General features: G+C 35.5%; 1 long non-coding RNA gene across 2 annotated transcripts in view; it reads left to right on the top strand.

Moving 5' to 3' along the window:
* The window catches only part of LOC118968940 (uncharacterized), a 286,730-nt gene that overhangs the window by 1,905 nt on the left and 265,289 nt on the right, over positions 1-19,536 (top strand). For both annotated transcript variants that reach the window (XR_012127556.1, XR_005056825.2), the window contains exon 2: positions 1,780-1,963. This is a non-coding gene — a long non-coding RNA (uncharacterized lncRNA). The remainder of the gene's footprint in view (positions 1-1,779; positions 1,964-19,536) is intronic.

Here is a 19,536-nt window from a genome sequence, read left to right on the forward strand (position 1 = left end):
CCAATAGAAGAAATGAATGGGAAAGGAGAAAAAATGTTAGCTTGTTTGGCTGCATTACTAAAGGAATGACTCACATCCAAACCACTTTTGAAAGTAATGTAATATACAGTTTTAAAGCATACAGTACAATGTTCGGCACTATAGTTTGTGTACATAATTCTTTCATTCACATTTTTCAGTTGTTCCTCTATTTGATCATCACCAAATTCTATCACACCTCAGATAGTTTCAGAACTAGGAGCATATTTCCTCAGCTCCTAAAGTGACCTAAACACTTAAGATCTTTCATGAAGTCAATTGGACTTTAATAAAAGGAACAAATTAATTGTAAAATATGAAGGAAAAAAAGAACATTTCCTTTTAAGCTCTTTTGATGGAAAAATGAAATTGTGATCCAGACAGCTTCATTTTGAAAACATACAGCTGCCCCCTAAACACAACAAAAGAGTGGGAAAGGAATTGAAAAGTAATTCTTTCTTTTTTATAAGATAATGCAGTCAGTTCCTCCAAAGCAGAGCAAAAGCAGTAACTGCATTCATTCAACAGATGCTCCACTCACTGAAGTTGAAGGAACTCACAATACTGTGAGTATGGTCTTATCAACCTAGAAAAAAATGAGAACACTTTTTAAAAAAAATTTCTTACTGTGGCCTCTAAAGCCATTAACAGAGTGGCCCTTGCCTACTTCTCCACCTCCATCTCCTACCACTCTTTCCTTCACTCACTACACTGCAACCCGGCTGGGTCTACTATGTGCCATTCTCTAAGTTGTTAGGGCTTGTCCACTGTTCTAGATACCGGAAACACTTGTTTCCTGGCTCCCAAGTGGCTGGCTTCTCATCCTTCCAGTATGGCTCAAATGAGAAAATCCTCAGTGAGGCCCCCCCTGACTATATGATATTAAGTATGTACAGGGACGTTCACTGCAGCATTGTTTGCAGACGAAAAATATAAAAGATCATAACTGTCTCTCAGTAGGGGAATGGATAGGTAAATTACTATATTTCTACATAACTTCAAATGAATGAATTAGACCTACCTATACCAACATGGATACATCTCAAAAAGTAATCTTTAATTATCATTTCTGTCCATTTTTAAAACACAAAAAAACCATCTTATTTAATATATTGTAGTCAAAGTAAAAAATGAAGTGAGGATAATAGACACCACCTTCCGGAGAGTAGTTACTTCTAGGGAGAGGAAAAGGATGAGGTGATGCTTTATTGGTTGTTAGCTGTTAGTTACATCTAGTGGTTTCTTGAAGGAAATGCAACAATATTAATTTTCTTGAAGGAAATGCAATAATATTAATATCTCACATCTGGGGAGAGGGATACAATTGTTCATGTATTCTGTACCTTTCAATATTTTAATAAGTATTCCATGATTTTTTTTAAGTTTTAACTTAAAATGTTTCTATTAGTATAATTTACACAAGGGGCCATAAGAAACCCCAAAATCTCAGTGACTTACCACAGTAAGAGTTTATTTGTGGTGCTCACAAAGTTCAGTCACGATGTAACTGATGGACATGCTCTCCTCTAAGTAGTAACCCAGAGATTCGGGCTCCTTCTGTATTGGGAAGCCGTCAGTTTAACCAGATTTATTTTATGTCCACCCACATTCCATTAGTCACATGGCCCATTTTCAATGCTAGGGAGCTAGGAAATACAGTCTTCCTGAGGTGTCTAGGAAGAAAATGAAATGGTTTGTTGAACAAATAGCATTGTTGTTTACCACAATATTACAATAGTCATCTCTCTTTTTTTCCCTTAGAGCACAGCTGCTGAAATCAGACCACTAAATTAAAATCCTAGCTCGACCACTTACAATCTGAATGCTCTTCAGCAAGTTACTTCACTTCTCAGGACCTCAGTTTCCTCATCTGTAACAATAGTATTTACCTCAGAGGATGATTATGAAGAATAAATGAGTTAATGTTTGCAAAGAGCTTAAAACAGTAAGTGAACTATAAATATTAGCTATTATCATCATCATCACTTAGAAGTAATAATTTTTGTATTTGTTTTTTCACCTAATAACATGAACTTTTTGTCTTCCCCTGCCCTCATGTGGCTCTGTGACATCCCCAGCACCCAGCATAGTGCCTAGCTATCTGGTTTTAAAAATTGAATGGGATCAGTATGTACCTTCATCTATACACTGTAGTTCTATTTATATTGTGTTTGTTTAGGATTAAGATTGACTTACATATATTTACAAGTGAAATGATTAGGATTTCTTTTAAAATACTTCAGAAAAATAGTTGGGGGAGATAATTGAAATATGACTGATACAATGTTGCCATTTGTTAAAGTTGATGTTGGATACGTGGGAGTTCCTTCCATGGATACATTGTACTCTGTTCTTTTTTTACGTTTGACTGAGTGTCAGCCAGTTTCTCATGGGTTTGCTTGCTAATAAACTTGTACTAACTTCTGGCATAACTTCACTAAGGACAATTTGAAATTGTAATGGCCACTTTGGGCAAGTTTGACATGAATAAGATTGTTCACTGAGGTGCTTTTGAACAAAGAGAAATAAACCTTATGAGGAAACTGGCTTGTCTAAAGGGAGACTTTTTCCCCCTATATATCAAGCATTAATAAGTACTGGCTTTTTAATGGCATGACTTGATAAAATTATCAAGGCCCCAAGTTATTGTTTAAAACACTTCTGATGACTGTTGTAAGTGTGTGCGTATGACTGTATGTTGGAAGTGTGTGTTTTGCTTTTACAGTGATAATTTCATTCTAAAACTGGCTCTTCTTTTACATTTTTTTTCTTTTTCTCTTTTCCTCACTTGGGAAATTTTAAGGATAACTGATCAGAAAAATCATTCTCTCATGGTGTACATAATCTAGGAATATTTAATACAGATCAATAGTTATGTCTATGAGAAAGAAAGAAAAAATGTAATAAACTGTGTTTTACTTTCAAAGACATATAACATGTACATTTAAATAATTCCAAACTAAAAGCAAAGTTTAGGGAGAAAGCGGTGCTCCTCAGGAAAATGTGAATTACAACTTTGGTTTTTATTTGTTATTTATGAAGAATACCAAAATTTTGATTACTTCCTCTGAATGTTATCAAAAGCTTGTTGATTTAGGTACTAGTGAAAGATAGGTATAATGTTATAGCAGCATATTCACTAAACCAAGAGTCCAAAATAAGATTGCCAAATATTATGAAGTTGTCATTTCTTCAGTAATATAATTTATATGTTTTATTAATTTTTCAGTTTCATCGTTTTGCCAAGCCAACCAAAAATGTATTTCTTGTAGTGGAGCTTAGATTATATTGAACCCAAACTCTTTGATGAGGCCCACTAAGATATAAAAATACATGTGGGTGAGTCTATATCTTGAAATCGGGTATTGGGTTAAATATTTATCATCCCTTGGAATCACTGTAGAACAATTTTTTCACTGCAGGAAAGTTAGACTACATTGCTTTATATTTGGCAGCAGAGTAGCAGTTCTGTCATGCTACATTTCCATATCAGTCAGTTATTTCTTCTTTCTGGATGTTACACTCGATTATTCTGATATTGTAGGTCATTATTTAATGTCAAAGCATTTTCTCTTTGACAACAGAACACTTTTCCAGATAGAACAAATAATAAATGGATTTAAGAGACCATGTGAAAACCTATATTGATAAGTAGTGGTACTGAACACTGAACCCATCTGTCTCTTGTATGTAGTTGTCGCAGCCCATTACAGACTTTCTAAGTTCTAAACTGACCTCAGGCAAATAGATTAGGTTTCAAAATCATTAGGACTGTGGGTATTGACTTGAGAAAAATAGAATAAATGAAACGCTGTCTGAGTTCCATGTAATGTTTTAAAATTCTCAAAGCTAGAATATTTCCTGTTGTATCAGCTAGGAATGATTTTAGTTGCAGGAACAGACAGTGTGGCTAATAATGGACAGGAATTCATTTTTCTCACATAATAAAGTCTCTGCTGGGGAACAGGTTCAGTGTCTTAGCTGTATCTGCATCCTCTGGTCTGTACTTCATGGTCACAAGATGGTTGCTGTAATTCCAGACATGACATGAAGTAGAGAAAAAGAAATAGTCCCAGAATATTTATCATTTTCATTGTAAAGCAAAACTCTTCCAGAAGCCCTCCAGCATATTTCTGCTTACAGTTAGTCAGACTGTAAAGCATGGCCATTCCTGGCTGCTAGGAAGACTGGAAAACCAAGGCTTTTTGTAGTTTTTAGAATGGAGGCAAGGCAAGGGCAAAAGCAGATGGGTACAGACACTGGGTTAGCCTAGCACCACATGTGAAACACATGTAACTTTTATACTGTTCAGTTCTAGTCAGTGGGACCCAGGCTAGCAAAATTAAGGAGGAAATAAAAAAAGTTTTGTCTGCCAGGAGTTTATAATCTTGTTTCATTTATTTTGCCAAAATACAAATCAAAACTACTGTTCAAGCTTTATTTACTAATATTCTCTTTAATGTACTGTATGATCCGGCCTAATTTAATTTCCTGCCACCATGCATTTGTTCATGATACTAGCTCAGCCTGAAAAGACCTCTTCCCATTTCTACATATTAAACATTTTATTTGTTCTTCACAACTTCCCATGAAGTGTTCCCTAATCTCCCCAAATGGAAATTATCTCTGAGCTCCCAAGGCACATTATTATCAGCTAAAATAACAATAGGTTGGGTGCTTTACATAGCTTTCTCAATCTTTACAACCATCCAATGAGGTAGGTACTATTGTTATTCCCATTCTGTGGTTGTTGAAACCAAAGTTTAGAAAGATTAATTAATTTGGTCAGCAGCACCCAGTTTGTAAGTGCTGGAGCGATGCTTAAGCCCCATCTTTATGATGCCAAAATCCATTCTCTAACACTATGCCGTACTGCTTTCTCTCTATATCCACTGGCTGCAAGAGAGTAAATCAAGTAGGAACAGCATCTGATTGACGTCTAACTAGCCTCCCCTCCTTTACTCACCCTCTGCCTTGGAATTCAGAGGTGCTCAAAAAGTTATTAAATAATAAGTAAAACTGAAGGTTCTGGCAATATGGCAGCAAAATAGTACATAAGAAGATAAGAAATCAGACTATTTGAGTTTAAATCCTGACTTAATTTGAGCAAGGTATTTATCTACCCTATAACACAATTTTCTCACCCATAAAATAGAAATAATGACCCTTTCTCTGTCTTATAGAGTTATTTTATTAGGTTTAAGTGAAATAATACATATGAAGTACTTAAAACAGTGTTGGCATGAAGTAACTGCCCAATAAATGTAAGCTATTATTTATTTTCCTGATAGCCTTTTTAAAATTGAAATTAAAGATGCTATGAGAGACCATTTTCAGATGGGCCTATCTAACAGGCCATGATGTAAATGTAATGCTACAAACAATTCACTGAGTAATTCTGTTTGTTTCAAATGTTCCTGTTACATTGTTTAAGTTTACTTTTCGTAAACATGTAACATTAGTAAATATGTATATCTTTGTTTCTAACTCTGCACTAATTACCCAAACAAACGAGAACCTTAACATGAATTGTTTCCTTTTCTACCTCTGCCCCTCACATATTGAGATCACCTGGGAGTTGAGTTGGACTGTTGATTGTTTTTACAGGATGCAGCGTATTTACTTAGTTTTCTTTTTTCTTCCTTCTTGACTCATATTTATTTTGTCTTAGTACATCTCCAAATAATTCTTTAAAAAATAGTTTGCATACCTAGGCACTGAGAAATTTTTCAGTTGTCGGTGTTTAGGAAAAACAATTTAGAAGTGCTAAGTAAAAATATTTCTTTTGGCCCTCAGGTTGAATGCAAGTGAGGCTTGGTATAAAATTCTAGGATCAGAACAGTTTTCCCTCAGAACTTTTAAGATAGTGTCTCATAGCATCTATTGTTGCCAGTTTTATTTTTATTTCTTTATAAGTAATCAGTTTTTTTTCCTCTGAATGCCTGTAGGATGTTCTTTAAATTATAAGATGTGAATTTTCACCATAATATATCTAGGTGTGGAGGATTTTGTAAAAAAAAAAAAACAAACCCATTTGTGCACTAGGTGGGACCTAGTAGCCTGAAGACTGGTATCTTGAGCTCTAATGATATTTTGTTTACTCTTTATTTCCCCCCTTCCACTCTCTCTGTTTTACCCATGAATGATCACTATTATGTGATTATTTAAACTTCTGGTCCTATCCTCCATGTCTCTTGATATGTCTCTTATACTTTTCATTGTTTTGTCCCTATGTACTGTATTGTAGAAAAATCTCCTGGCTCAATTGTCATCTGTGTTTACAACTGAAATTAAGCCAGTATACACTGTTAGGGCATACAGTTCTAACGGGTTAGATGCATAGTCCAATTGTTTGATACCTGAGTCATATTAGTCAGTAAATATTTTTAATATATTTCCTAGGTGTGTTTGTTATTCTTTTTAGCCTATCGTTTGAGTTTTTATTTCAATGATCAGATATTTCATTTCTCAAAGCTGTAGTTGTATCTTTTCCCTTATTCATTTTCCTCTGGAATGTCTCTGGGGATATTATACTTAATTTTAAAATCTTCTTTAGTTTTGCTATGTTAACTGTTTCTTCCATTTGGGGAGTTTGCTAATTTTCTGTCATGGTTGTTCTTGGTTATTTCCTTGAAATACTCTTTTATTCTGTCTATGAATTTTTGTCCATGAATGAATTTGGCATTGTTAGTAATGAGAGGTTCTAGATAGGTTTCAGTTATCTGAATTAATCTGTAGTGTAATTCTTTTAGTACCATAACATATAAGTATTCTTGCATGGACATTGTTATGGTTGTATGATTACATGCCACATAGAATTGGATCCTGCTTTATGAACAGGCAATCCTGTAGAGAAGCTTTGATGGGAGGCGGTCTACCTAAAAAATTAAAACCCCAGGGATATGCCCCTTCTGGGTTTGAAGCCCAAATTTATACTACTTACATGGTTCAGTAATCCCAAGCTATAAAATCAACTTAAAAAATTTGTCCTGATCCAGTAAAACCTCGTCGAGAACCTGATGTGCCAGTTATCAGTTTGTGGCTTCTCAGCTCTAAATGCACCCTTCGTTGCCCTGCTTTGTGTGTGATACTGGACCTTGTAAACATTTCTCCGTGGCTGGATAGTGTAATGTTAGGCTTTGTCATGTGAGGGTGCTGGAGGAACAGTGCAGAGAATATAGCAGAGGCAGTGGCTTCTCTTCCTGGTCTGGGGTGTTTTCTTTTCCTGAACCTATCTTGCAACTGCCAGTGGTGTGCAGGAGACCAAGTGGTGCCCACCATTCAGCAGTTTTCACCAGATTCCCAGCAGGAGGCATCCTTGCTAACCCTGTACAGAAGACCTAGGGGCACATATCCCACAGTGAGTTTCTCTGTTTGCCAGGCCCAGCTCACCAGCACTCTGGCCAACAGCTTCCTCTTCACCAGCCTGGACCTGCCAGCTGTGGAGCAGCTCCAACCTGTTGCACCTCAGAGGACTTTTCCATCATCCAGTGGGCTGCACCCTCTCTGACAGTGTCTGAGTCTAAGCCTGTGGGTGGACAAGGGGCAGTGCTTTTTCAAGTTTTTTTGTTCTTGGATTTTTTCTCTCAACTCTGGAAGTAGTACCTGCTCCCTGCAATGCTGTTCCTGTGTTCTTCAGAGTTCTCCTTTATCCTTTTAATAATCACCTTTAACTGGTTAAAGTTCTTTGTACTAATTATGTTCAGATTTCTCTCTTCTGATGGTATCCTAATTCATATGCCTGATAAAAGTAAGGGTGAAGAGCCCAGGTTGCATTGGCTATACAAAGAAAAATAAATGCCCCACCACACTGAACTTATAATAAAAAATTATTAAGCCTCACAAGGAAACAACCCACCATAAGCAGTAATCAACAAACATAATAAATGAAAGGATTAGAGCCCCCCAACCAGAGAGAATAGAATAAAATTGGAAAGAAAAGATAAAATCATTCTCTTAGATTTTAGATAATTAGAAACCTAAAAGAAGAATCAAAACACTAAGGAAAGAACAAGACACTATGAAAAAAGAACAGATAGATTAGGGAAAATAACCTAACCTAATCAAAGTAAAAAGATAAAAAATACAGGCACTGAAAAGCAATTTAGTGGGTGGGTTGAAAACCAAACTAGACACAGATAAAAAGAGACTAAATGAACCATAAAACAAATTTGAGGAAATGTCCCAAAATTCTCTTGGACACAAAGATTGAAAGTATTTTTCAAAGTTTAAAAGGCCTGGAAGATAAAAATGTTAAAGACTTACAGCAGTGCTATACTATGGTACCTTCTGCATAAGAAAGAAGAAAGTAAGGTTGTATGTTCATATTTTATTATATTTCCATAAAAAACTGAAAGGGTGCACACACAAAAAATGATGAAAAGTAGTACATCTGTGTGAATGTGGTTGTGGTGGGGAGAAACAGTAGATGTGGCCAGGCTGGAGTGAGACTATATTTTATATTGGTTAATTTACCAACCATGCGTGTTAGTCTAGGTCCTCTGAGAAGCAGAAGCCAAGATGGGGTTGCACATGTAAGAGACTAATGGGGGCAATACTTATGAGTGTAAAGGGGGAGGGAGCCCCAGAAGGTGGAAGAGTCTTTAGATCACAATGCAGATCTGACCCCCTGGCAAAGAAACAGGGTTGCACAGGCAGATTCTAAGACTGCAGGGGAGTTCTAAGAAAGGTTCAGCCAGGCAGATGAGGAGTCCTTAAGTGAAAGTAGCCTGTCAGAGGATTCACATGTCTTGCTGGAATGGGCCTGCCTGAGTATCCTTGCCATGCTTAGTCACTGACTGAGAGCGGCCTGTGTGAAGTGTGGGCGGGCTTGTGTGGCCTGTATGCTAACACAGTGGTAGATTCAGAGTACAGCAGCTGAGGCCATCTGTCAATTACACTCCTTGTAGCAAGAGATCTGAGTGGTATATTTTCATAGCTGCCACACCATGTGATTAAATTTTGTATTCAAAGAAGGGCAAAATTAAGACATTTTTAAACAAAGACTGAAGAAGCTTATCACTCACAGACTGTCACCCTAAGAACCACTAGAGGATTCACTCTGGAAAGAAATATTTTGAATCCTGAAGGACAGTGTAGGTAGGATACAGGAAGAAATGGTGAGCCAATAAATTGGTGAACATGTGGGAAACAAATTGGTAAATATGCAGATAAATATAAATAGACATTGACTACTAAAAAAATAACAAAGATGACAATAATGATCAATTTTGATATATCAAAAACAAGGTGGGATTAAAGTACTGGCAATGACATGTGAAATTGGAAAGGTAAATTGGAGGTAGAGTATTTTAAAGTCAGGATGTAATCAAGTGAAGATGAGGTCATACTGGATTAGAGTGGACCCTAAATCCAGTGACTGGATTGATGAGTAAGAGAAAGGAAGAAGAGACTTAGATAGAGAGACACACAGAGGGGAGAAGGCCATGGGACCATGAAGGCAGAGATTGGAGTGGTGCACCTGTACACCTGTAGATCATAATGCAGATCTGATCCCTGGCAAACAAGCAGGGTTTTGAATCAAGAACAGCTGGGAACCTCCATAAGCTAGGAAGAGTCAAGGAAGGATTCTTCTCTACAGTCTTCAGAGAAAGTAGAGCCCTGCCGACACCTTGATTTTGGAAGTCTAACCTTCAAAACTGAGAGAATAAATTTCTGTTGTTTAAGCTAACAAGAGCGTGGTGGTAATTTGTTATGGCAGCACTAGGTAACTAATACGCTGCCAAATTATTTTTCAGAGTGGCTGCACCATTTTACATGCCCCCTACCAGTATATGAGAGATCTAGTTTCTCTCTATAGGAGATTTGATATCATTTGGTATCAATATTTATATTTTGTTTTAGCTGTTCTGATAAGTTTGTAGTGATATCTCATTGTGGTTTAAATTTGTATTTCCCTAATGAATAATGATATTGAACATCTTTTCATGTACTTATTGGCCACCCATATCTTTCCATGGTGAAATGTTTGTTCATGTCTTTTGCCCATTTTATGATTGGATTTTTTTCTGTTAAGTTTTGAGCGTTCTTTACTGGATATCCACATGCACATCATACTAAAAAACTAACTCAAAATGAATTAGAGACCTAAATGTGAAAGCTAACGCTATAAAACCTGTAATAGAAAATAGGAGAAAGTCTTAAGTTCTGGTTAGGTAAAGATTTATTAGAAATGAACCTACAAAGAAAGCTTTTGCTGGAAATGTGATTTGCAAATATTTATGACCACACTATGGCTTGTCTTTTCATCCTCTTAATATAGAGTATTTCAAAGCACAAAAGTTTGTTTTGAATTCTGATGAAGTCCAGTTTATTTTTTTTTCTTTTATGAATCATGCTTTTCGTGTTGTTTCTAAGAACTCTTCACGTAGCCCTGAGTCCTGAAGATGTTCTCCCATGTTTTCTTCTAAAAGTTTCATAGTTTTACATTCAAGTATTATCCATTTTGGATTCATTTTTGGGGTGGTGTTTAGGTCAAGTCTCACTTTTTTCTTACCTTTTCTCTGTGGATTCCCAGTTGTTTCAGCACAATTTTTTGACAAGACAGTCCTACCTTCATTGAATTGCTTTTGTACCTTTGTCAAAAATCAATTGGCCATTTCAACAAATGACACTTGGAAAACTGGATATCCACATGCAAAAGAATGAATTTGGACTGATACCTTAAACCATGTACAAAAATTAACTCAAAATGTATCAAAGATCTAAATGTAAGTGCTCTCTGTTTTTCAGATTGTGTAATTTCCATTTATTTGTCTTAGAGTTTACTGATTAGTTCTTCTGTCCTAACCAATCTGCTATTGAATCTGTCCAGTGAGTTTTTTATTTCAGTAATCATCTTCCAGTTCTATAATTTCTTCTTCTTTTTTAATATCTTCCATTTTTTTGCTGAGAATTTTCTTTTCATTTGTTTCAAGGATGTCATTGCTCATTGAAACACTTTTATGACTGATGCTTTAAAAATCCTTGTCAGATAATTCCAACATCTGAGTCATCTCAATGTTGGCATCTGTTGTGATTGTCCTAGTTTTTTGGTATAATGAGTCATCTTTGATTGTATCCTGGATGTATTTTATGGAGGCTCTGGATCCTACTTAATCACTTAATCATTCTTAGCAGTAGTACTGTTTAGGTGTAGGGAACAAGTCCAGCTTTTTGTCCATTTATAAAATTGTTTTGTTTTCTTACTAATGAGTTATAAGAATTCTTTGTATATTCTGGATACATAAGTCCTTTATCTGGATATGTGATTTGCAAATATTTTCTCCCAGTCTATGGCTTCTCTTTTCATTTTCTTAGTGGTGTTTACTGGTGTTTCTTAGTGATGTTTTGAATATAGAAGTTCGGAAGTTTTGAATTTTGATGACACTGTATTTATTAACTTATTCTTTTATGAATCATGCTTTTGGGTTGATTTCTAATAAATCTTTTCCTAACCAGAACTTAAGACTTTCTCCTGTTTTCTATTACAGGTTTTATAGTGTTAGCGTTCACATTTAGGTCTCTAATTCATTTTGAGTTAGTTTTTTAGTATGATGTGCATGTGGATATCCAATATTCCCAGCACTATTTGTTGAAAAGACAATCATTTCCCTCACTGAATGCCGTGACACCTTTGTCAAAAATCAATTAACCATAAACATAAAGTTTATTTCTAGATTCTCCATTCTTTTCTGTTGATCTATATTTCTGTCTTTATGTCAACACCATATGGTACTGATAACTATAGTTTATAGGTTTTGAAACTGGGAAGTGAAAGTCCTCCAACTTTGTTTTTCATTTTCAGAATTGTTTTTGGTATTCTAGGTCTGTTGTATTAATTTAGGATCCATACTAAATCAGAAACTCTGAAGGATCTGAGATTTACCCTACTTTCAAGCTAAGTTAGATTGTCAGTTTCACATACATATACTTAAACAGGAGATCAGAGCCCTGTGTCAGGGACACAGGTGGTTTATTACTCACAGTAAAAGCAGCACCTAGAGTAGCATCTTGTATCAGTTCCCCATATGGCAGTTCTCCATAAGGCAACACAAGTGAGGGTCAGATGTTTACCTGCACATATAGTGGATTTCACTACATGAAAGAACACCCCAAATTATGAGACTCAATGCTTATGTAAGGCTTTCTGGGACATCTGCCTGTCCTCCCATTTAGGGAGAGAGAGAGAGAATGACTTCATTTTTACTCTGGAATGGGAACAAATTTTCTCTAGGGAGGGGAGGGAAAAGTCTGTAGATTTATTATATTGGAATGTAAGCAAATGTCTCTTAGGGAGACATATTTCTAAATCACTAGCTTCCAAAGCCTTTGCTGTTCAAACATGTTCTTTGTTCAGAAGACCTGCACTGTGGAGAACTGTGAAATAAATGCAGAATTGTTGCCCAAAAACCAGCTTGTCAACTTCCATCAAAAAAAGATCTCTTGGAATTTTGGTAGGGATTTTGTAAATCTATAGATCAATTTGGGGAGAATTACCATATTAACAATGCTGAGTCTTCTAGTCCATGAACATTGGATGTCTCTCCATTTGTTTAGATCTTTAATATCCCTCAGCAGTGTTTTTAGAAGGAACAAAATAGCGGTAGACTCATAGACACCGAGAAGGGATTAGTGGTTACCAAGGGGGAGGGGTTAGGGTAGACTGGGGGGAGGGTGAAGGGGATAAAGGGGCACAATCACAATACAGGTTGGTCACAAGGATGGTAGTACAGCACGGAGAATACAGTTAATGATCCTGTAACATCTTACTACATTAATAGATAGTGACCACACTACAGTGGGTGAGGATTTAATAATGTGAGTAACTGTTGAACCACTGTGTTGTATAATTGAAACCAACATAAGACTGTATATCAATGATACTTTAATTTTAAAAATCCCTCAGGAGTATTCTTAAATTTTCAGTGTACCTGTCTTGCATTTACTTTCTTAAATTTATTCCTAAGTATTTTTATTCTTTTCAATGCTATTGTTAATGGAATTGTTTCCTTAATTTAATTTTTATTTTGTTTATTGCTTGCAAATAGTAATACAGTTGCTTTTCATATATTGATTTTGTATCCTGTTATTTTGCTGAACTTATTTATTAGATCCAATAGTTTTTTTGTGTGTGAATCCTTAGGATTCTACATATAGGATCATGTCATCTGCAAATACAGCTTTACTTCTTCCTTTAAAATCTGGATACTTTTTATTTTTCTTGCTTCATTGTACTGGCCAGAACCTCGAGTACAGTGTTGAAGTGGCAACAGGGGAGTGGCAAGGGTAGGTAGGCATTCTTGCTTTGTTCCCAATCTTATGGACACATTCAATCTTTTGTCATTATGTATGATGTTAACTGCAAGTTTTTTGTACATATCTTTATCAGATTGAGGAATTTCCCCTTTATTCTAGGTTTTTTGAGAGTTTGTATTATGAATGTCGTATGCTTTTTTTTCTGTATCAAGATGATCAGGTAGTTTCTGCCCTCTATTTTATTATGTTGTTTATTTTTAGGTAAATTAAGTTTTCCTGAATTTTTAAAAGAGAGGCATGGATTTTATAACTTTATGGCTAGAGCTCTCTCCAGTTTTTTTTTTTGTGAAGTGCCCAAAATTATGGTGGCTTAATTTCTGAGATCTCTATCCTGTCTTCCCCTCTCCTACTTTTCTGGACCTGTTCTTTGTCTCTATTGTCACTATCCTGTTCAATTTAGATTCGTCAGTGGATCTCCTCTTGTGGATCTTTATCCTCAAAGGACACTTTTGCTGGTTAGTTCTAAGAGCTCATATGTTTTAATCAGACTGTTTTAGTCCTCTTAGACATTACTGCAGACCCGTGGTACTCAACTGCCATTGGAATGTTAAGCGCTTTACAGTTTTAGTTCCTGTCCTCATGTTGGCTCTATGAGCTTTCAGTGAGTAGCCATTGACTTTTTTGTTCTCAGGTTAGTGAGAGGTTTGTTCCTTCTCTGTGCTTCTTTCTGCACATAAGCTGACACTATAGGTGTTGTAGCTGTCACCAGTTTGTCCCAACTTGCTCATATTTTGTGTTTGTTTTTTGCGGGTACAGGGGGAATTTATCATCTAGTTTTGTTGTACAAATAACTCAAAAGAAATCTAGCAGCTGTGTAACTTGACCATAAAAATGGGAAACTGGGACCAGGACTGTGACAGGTGTGTGTGTGTGTGTGTGAGAGAGAGAGAGAGAGAGAAAGAGAGAGAGAATCCCTTTGGTTGGACCATATCTTCTGTGCACCAGGTGGCAAAAATAATTGGGTATGAACAGGGAGTAAACAATAAAAAAGTGACACTCTTCACCTCTACTACTTCAACTTGCTAATTTCTTTTTAAAATTTCTAATGAATTTTAATGAAATGTTTTTTGAAAATTTAATGAAATTTTAATGAAAAAATTTTAATGAAAATTAAGTTACATTATGGAGTCTGGAGTTATATTTTATTAAGGTAAGTATGAGTGGAGAAGAAAGCTTATTAGTGAGTTCATGCTTTGGTGTTGCAATAGATGTAATTTGAATCCTTCAAATAAAGATGTTTGAGGTTCTTATCATTATGGGATAATGAGACCTGTTGTTATAGTATATTCTCTGTTCAAGAAAGGAGACCTTGAGAGTGGATTTTATTCACAACTGCCATCAGAAGACAAGTAAAAGAAGTAAATACTCATGACCTGAATATAAGTAACAACTCAATAAAGTCCAACAAATTTAAAACCAGTAAAAGTAATCTAGAAGCTCTAGGTACATACTTTTAAACCAAATCACTGTGCCTCTCTGATTGTACCATAAGATGACTTATAAGAAGGTAAATCTATAGATTCAAATTTAAAAATAAATATTTTTAAATCTGGCATGCTATGTGATTATAATTCTTAGTGACTAAGACAGGGAATTTCCATTTTTAAAAAGTAAAATGTTGGTCTTTTGGATATTTCAAACCCACCTCCACACACACTATTCTTATCTCAAGAATTTTATTTCAGCCATCATGTAACATTTTAAATTTCTCTACAAATAACTTCATGATTTTGTTTTAAATTCCCTAAGTGCATAAAATCATGGGTTTTAAACCTTAAAATATCCCTAAAACACTTAGCTATTTAATGGTGTCCAAGTGTGGAACTGTAACTTCAGTTCATTAGTTAAGAGTAACCTTATAAAAATTACAAATAATCAGAAAAGTAAAGATTAACAAGGAGCATTATCTTGAATACTGAGCCTTCATAATAAAAAGTAATATATTTCTTTAGTCATTGTATTTTATTTAGGAGCCATAGAAGGAAACATATATACTTGCAAAATATTTTTAATATACATAAATTTGAAAGCAATTTTTAATTTTTAAATCAATATAGTTTAAAATATTTATCCAGCTGCCTAGTATATGCCATGAAATACCATAATGACTGGTTATGCTTTAAAATTATAGGAAGAATAATTAAAGTTTTACTCAGGAAAATTAAATATACATTGCCAAGCAATGATGTCCAAATAACTTGAAAATCCAACTTAAAATTAATGGACAAGTGCCTCATTAAACAGTATCAGGCAATTCTGATATTTGAGGAACACAGATGCTAGTTCCAGAAGCCTCACCTGCTTCCTTCCTCATCCTACCAAAGCAATTTGTACATGTTGTCAGAGGAGAGAGATTTATAGTAAGCAGAGCTTGATGAATAAAACTGTATGTCTAATAATATCAGTAGCTAAGAAATTTTTTTTTTTTACTTAAGCCTGCTCAAAATTGAGGTAACACTGAAAAAGTGATTAAGGTAAAAGATAATAGGTTTCCTAGATATCAACCAGTCTCCCAAATTTTTTAGGGCAGGAAGTGGAAGAAGATGAATGACACAAGAAAGGAAATAGATTACAAGGGAATTGCTGAGAGAATAAAAAATGTAAAGCTAAGAACAAAACAAACAAAACCCTGGCTCATTAAGATCTACAGTCCTTAGATCTTAAAGAAGGAAAAGCCCACATTCCCAATTCTTATATATACATTGAATGGGGATCTGACAGACAAAATTATCTTTTATTATTTAGAGTTATACCTACTGATAAAACCAAAATGCTATGACTGAAGGAAGTGGAAGAAATTGCTTATGGAAAATACTTGCCCAGTGACCAGCAATGTAGACCTTAAAGCACAATAGGCTGCCAGTAGTGTCCTGTTAAAACAGAGTAGGCAATGTGATTCATTTAAAATACTTATTGAGCACCTAATATGTACCAGGTATGGTTCTAGCCACAGACTAAAGAGAAAACAGATTAAAATTCATATCTTCATAAAATCATATTCTGTGGGATAAACAAAAACAGGATAAATGAAGTTATAGAAACAGAAAGAGTTGTATCAATAGTGCTCAGCACTAAAGAGAAAAAAACAAAGCCAGGAAGAAGACTAGTGTGTCTTGGGCAGGGATGATGGTAGCAGTGGTGGAGATGAATAAGAAGGTGACATTAAGTAATATCCGAAGGAAGTGAGAGTAGTAGGGGAAAGAATATACCAGGCGGAGGGAAGAACAAATGCCAGAACATTGAGACAGGAGCTTGTCTGATGTGTTGGATGAATTACAAGAAGGCCAGTGTGGCTGGAACAGAGTAAGTGAAGGCAAGAGAAATAAGAGTTGAGGTCACCTCATATATAGTTACAAGTTTATTTTCCTTATGATAAGAACATTTAATCTGTTCTCAGTAACTTTCAAATATACAATACAGTACTGTTAACTATAGTCACCATGCTGTACATTACATTCCCTGAACTTATTTACCTTATAACTGGAAGTTTGTACCTTTTGACCATCTTCACCCAATTCTCTCATCTCATGCACCTCCTAACCCTGACCTGGCTTATGACAACCACCAATTTGATCTCTGTTTCTATGAGTTAGGATTTTTTAGATCCCACAGGTAAGTGAGATCATACAGTATACAGTATAAACAGAACTGACATCTGTGGTCTAACAAATGAATAAATGATGGATGTTAATTAAACTCATGGTAGTAATCATTAGCAATACTGGCATTCCCTGCTTTTCGAAAGTTTGCTTTTACAGAAGTCCTTCATTAGTACCTGTTTTCACTAACTGAAAGAATCCAAAGGTTTTCGTTTACAAAAAGAGGCAAAAAGCGAGAATAGTGTTCAGCATTTTGCAGCGAGCCATATTAGAGGCAGTGCAAACTCCCAGCAGTGAGAGTGGCCACCAAGCTCCTTCCCCACAACTACACTCAGCCTCTCAGTCATCAAACTACCACAGCTTTGAACTGTGTCTGTTCACATCTGTGCTTGATCTCAATTTATTTTGTGTATCTCTGAGCAAGATGTGTCCTATCAGAAAAGCCTAAGAGAGAGGTTGTTTTTTGGGTCTGGTAACACTCAAAAAATTTTCCATATAAACTAATGGTAATGGTAATTGCTTGTTTGCTTTAAGTCATTTTGGCTTGTAAAAGGTTTTATTAGGAACTTTCTGCTTTCAGATAGTGGGGGAAACCTGTATATACTCATATCAAATTATTATGCTGTATACCATAAACATGTACAATGTTATATTTCAATTATATCTCAGTAAAACTTGTAAAAAATAATGACAGCAACAAGTGCTGACAAGGATGTGAAGAAACAGAGCCTCTTATACATTGCTGGTGGGATGTAAAATGGTGCAACTACTCTGGAAAACAGTTTTGTAGTTCCTTGAAAAACTGAATATACACTTACCATACAGCCCATCAATTGCACTCCTGAGCATTCATCCCAGAAATAAAAACTATGTCCACATCAAAACCTATGCATGATTGTTCACAGCAGTATTGTTTGTAATAGTGTAAACTGGAAACAGGTCAGATGTCTTTCAAGGTGAATGGTTAAACAACGGTGGTACATCTGTGCCATAGAATACTACTCAGCAATAAAAAGTAACTATTAATAAGTGCAACAGCTTAGGTGAACAAAAGCCAATTTCAAAAGGTCATGTATTGTATGATTCTATTAATATAACATTCTCTAGTGACAAAGTTATAGAGATGGAGAACAATTTAGTGATTGCCAGGGGTTAGAGTTTGTGGGGTGGTGTAGGAAATAGGTGGATGTGACTATAAAGGAGTAACAAAAAGGAGTTCTTTGTGGTCATGGAAATGTTCTGTATCTTGACTGCAGTGGTAGTTACACAAATCTAAATAAATTAGATTTATATATTAATATGATAAATTAATAAATTTATTATTAATTAAACATATTGTACCAATGTCAGCTTACTGGTTTTGATATTTTTCTCCAGTTGGATAAGATGTAACTATTGAAGGAAAATGAGTGAAGGGTACCTGGGATCTCTCTCTACTATCACTGCAACTTCTTATGAATCTATAATTATTTCAAAATAAAAAGCTGAAAATGTAATTTAAAAAATCAACAAAAGTAAAACCCTACTGAAAGACATTGGAGACTTAAAAAAAAAAAAGAATGAGGTTAGAGAGGTAATTGAGGGCAGCTCATGCCCAACCCATAATGAGGTCTTAGAATATGACTGAGCAAGCAGAGATACTGGAAGGAGTCGTTTCACTGACTTATGTTTTAACAAGACCATTCTGACAGCTGTGATGAGAAGGAGTGAATTAAGAGAGGGCTTCCTTTTAAGATTAGAGAACTAACAGCTTATTTGTGGGTATTCTGATGGAATAGTCTAGTAGAGAGGGGAAAACTGATGGTGCAAAAGAAGGGGAAAATTATAACTTAGCAGCAGCTTGGCAAATATAGCCAACCAGTCACCTTAAGCAATCCAAATGTATCTAACATACTATATAATTTACTTATCTATCATTTCTGTTGCTTGTGGTCTCTCTCCCTCTACTAGAAGTCAAGCTCTATGAAGGAAAGGACTTTAGCTTGCTTATATAAGCCAAGCACAGACTATTACCTGGTGCATAGTAGGTGCTCAATAAATTTTCACTGCATGAACATATTTTGGGGGGCATAAAGAGAAAAAAGCTCTATCACATAAACACAAGCACTTGGTTTTGAGTGTGGGGCAGCACTTTGGGATGTCGGGAAGAGATGGTGCCTAAAGAAACACAGAGAGAAATGCCAAGCCAGCTATTGGTATAATACTATCCTGTAGGGACAGAGAAACCCATTGTCCTTTCATACTTCATGTTTTATGCTTAACTTTGAGATCCTTCTGGGTCCAGAGTGAAATGTAAGGAAAGATTTCTGTTGTATGTGGCATGATTATCTGAAGTATATACTTGATAAGTATAGTTTGAAAGAGTACCTACATGAAAGGTTCTGCATTATTTTTCAAAGGGCTCACCAAGCCAGTGATTCTGGTATTAGGCCATATAATTTCTCAAAGCATCCCCAACCCTCAGGTATATACACACTCCACCACAAGAATCACTACTAAAGATGAAATATTCTTAAAGACTATTTTTAGGGAAGCATTAAAAACTTATTCATTTGACCAGACCGCAGAAGTCAATTCTCCCAATTTTTTAAATACAAAATGC

Source organism: Manis javanica, chromosome X (genome assembly GCF_040802235.1).
Source record: "Manis javanica isolate MJ-LG chromosome X, MJ_LKY, whole genome shotgun sequence".
NCBI classification, from domain to species: Eukaryota; Metazoa; Chordata; class Mammalia; order Pholidota; family Manidae; genus Manis; species Manis javanica.